Below are 3,283 nucleotides of genomic sequence, written 5' to 3'. Positions count from 1 at the left end.
AGCATGTAGCCTCAAAAGAGAAGGCACAGGAGAGTTTTCTCTCGAAAGAATATGTAAGAATACCACGTTATAAGGAAATACAGTGTTGCAGAGTAAAGACAAATACATACGTATTGGAAAAACTTTACGAGAAGAAATAAAGCATCCTACAAAATTAGCTTTTATCTCCTAAACAACAAGTTTTAACTCGAAAAGTTTTGGTGTGGCGTGTACGTCTCAACGTGTAGCCTCAAAAGAGAACCCACAGGAGAATTTTCTCTCGTCAAAATTTTTCAGAAAAGCACGTTTTAAGGAAATCCAGCATCGTGTGAAACGATCTTGTTTTTCCGAAACAACACGTCGAAACTCGAAAAGCTTTGGTATTGCGTGTATGGGTAAGCGTGTAGCCTCAAAAGAGTAGGCACAGGAGAATTATCTCTCGAAAGAATATGTAAGCATACCACGTTAAAAGGAAATACAGTGTTGCAGAGTAAAGACAAATACGTACTTATTGGAAACACTTTAAGAGAAGAAATAACGCATCGTACAAAATTAGCTTGTATCTCCTAATCAACACGTTGTAACTCGAAAAGATTTGGTGTGGCGTGTACGTCTAAACGTGTAGCCTCAAAAGAGAACCCACAGGAGAATTTTCTTTCGTCAAAATTTGTCAGAAAACCAAGTTTGGAGAAAATCCCGCATTGTGGGAAATTATCCTGTTTTTCCTAAACAACACGTCGTAACTCGAAAAGCTTTCGTGTTGCGTGTCTGTCTAAGTGTGTAGCCTCAAAAGAGAAGGCACAGGAGAGTTTTCTCTCGAAAGAATATGCAAGAATACTACGTTATAAGGAAATACAGTGTTGCAGAGTAAAGACAAATACGTACTTATTGGAAACACTTTACGAGAAGAAATAGCGCATCGCAAAAATTAGATTGTATCTCCTAAACAACACGTTGTAACTCGAAAATATTTGGTGTGACGTGTACTTCTAAACGTGTAGCCTCAAAAGAGAAGCCAAGGAGAATTTTCTTTCGTCAAAATTTGTCAGAAATCCACGTTTTAAGGAAATCCCGCATAGTGCGAAATTATCTTGTTTTTCCTAAACAACATGTTGTAACTCGAAAAGCTTTGGTGTTGCGTGTATGTCTAAGCGTGTAGCCTCAAAATAGAACACTCAGGAGAGTTTTCTCTCGAAAGAATATGTAAGAATACCACCTTATAAGGAAATACAATGTTGCAGAGTAAAGACAAATACGTACCTATTGGAAACACTTTACGAAGTGAAATAACGCATCTTACAAAATTAGCTTGTATCTCCTAAACAGCACGTTGTAACTCGAAAAGCTTTGGTGTTGCGTGTAGCTTTTCGAGTTACAACGTGTTGTTTAGGAAAAACAAGATAATTTCGCACGATGCGGGATTTCCTTAAAACGTGGTTTTCTGACAAATTTTGACCAAAGAAAATTCTCCTATGACTTCTCTTTTCAGGCTACACGTTTAGACGTACAGGCCACACCAAATCTTTTTAAGTTACAACGTGTTGTTTAGGAGATACAAGCTAATTTTGTACGATGCGTTATTTCTTCTCATAAAGTTTTTCCAATACATAAGTATTTGTCTTTACTCTGCAACACTGTATTTCCTAATTACGTGGTATTCTTACATATTCTTTCGAGAAAAAACTCTCCTTTGCATTCTCCTTTGAGGCTACACGCTTACACATACACGCAACACCAAAGCTTTTCGAGTTACAACGTGTTGTTTAGGAGATACAAGATAATTTCTTACGATGCGTTATTTCTTCTCGTAAAGTTTTTCCAAGACGTAAGTATTTGTCTTTACTCTGCAACACTGTATTTCCTAATAACGTGGTATTCTTACATATTCTTTCGAGAAAAAACTCTCCTTTGCGTTCTCTTTTGAGGCTATACGCTTAGACATACACGCAGCACCAAAGCTTTTCAAGTTACAATGTGTTGTTTTAGAAAAACAAGATAATTTCGCACAATGCGGGATTTCCTTAAAACGTGGTTTTCTGACAAAATTTAACGAACAAAAATTCTCCTGTGGGTTCTCTTTTGAGGCTACATGTTTAGACATACACACCACACCAAATCTTTCCGAGTTACATCGTGTTGTTTAGGAGATACATACTAATTTTGTACGATGCCTTATTTCTTCTCGTAAAGTTTAAGTGTTTCCAATACGTACGTATTTGTCTTTACTCTGCAACACTGTATTTCCTTATAACGTGGTATCCTTACATATTCTTTCGAGAGAAAACTCTCCTGTGCGTTCTCTTTTGAGGCTACACGCTTAGACATACACGCAACACCAAAGCTTTCGAGTTACAACGTGTTGTTTAGGAAAAACAAGATAATTTCGCAAGATGCGGGATTTCCTTAAAACGTGGTTTTCTGACAAATTTTGACGAAAGAAAATTATCCTGTGGGTTCTCTTTTGAGGCTACAAGTTTAGACGTACACACCACACCAAATCTTTTCAAGTTATAACGTGTTGTTTAGGAGATACGAACTAATTTTGTAAGATGCCTTATTTCTTCTCGTAAAGTTTAAGTTTTTCCAATAAGTACGTATTTGTCTTTACTCTGCAACACTGTATTTCCTTATAACGTGGTATTCTTACATATTCTTTCGAGAGAAAACTCTCCTGGGCATTCTCCTTTGAGGTTACAGGCTTAGACATACACGCAACACCAAAGCTTTTCGAGCTAAAATGTTTTGTTTAGGAAAAACGAGATAATTTCGCACGATGCGGAATTTCCTTAATACGTGGTTTTCTGACAAATTTTGACCAAAGAAAATTCTCCTATGGGTTCTCTTTTGAGGCTACACGTTTAGACGTACAGGCCACACCAAATCTTTTTAAGTTACAACGTGTTGTTTAGGAGATACATGCTAATTTTGTACGATGCGTTATTTCTTCTCTTAAGTTTAAGTTTTTCCAATAAGTACGTATTTGTCTTTACTCTGCAACACTGTATTTCCTTATAACGTGGTATTCTTACATATTCTTTCGAGAGAATACTCTCCTGTGCGTTCTCTTTTGAGGCTACACGCTTAGACATACACGCAACACCAAAGCTTTTCGAGTTAAAACGTTTTGTTTAAGAAAAACAAGATAATTTCGCAGAATGCGGGATTTCCTTAAAACGTGGTTTTCTGACAAATTTTGACGAAAGAAAATTTTCCTGTGGGTTCTCTTTTGAGGCTACACGTTTAGACATACACACCACACCAAATCTTTTCGAGTTATAATGTGTTGTTTAGGAGATACAAACTA

This window comes from Apodemus sylvaticus, unplaced genomic scaffold, assembly GCF_947179515.1.
Source record: "Apodemus sylvaticus unplaced genomic scaffold, mApoSyl1.1 scaffold_55, whole genome shotgun sequence".
NCBI lineage: Eukaryota > Metazoa > Chordata > Mammalia > Rodentia > Muridae > Apodemus > Apodemus sylvaticus.
The sequence above is the reverse complement of the archived record's forward strand: the minus strand, read 5'-3'. Positions refer to the sequence as shown.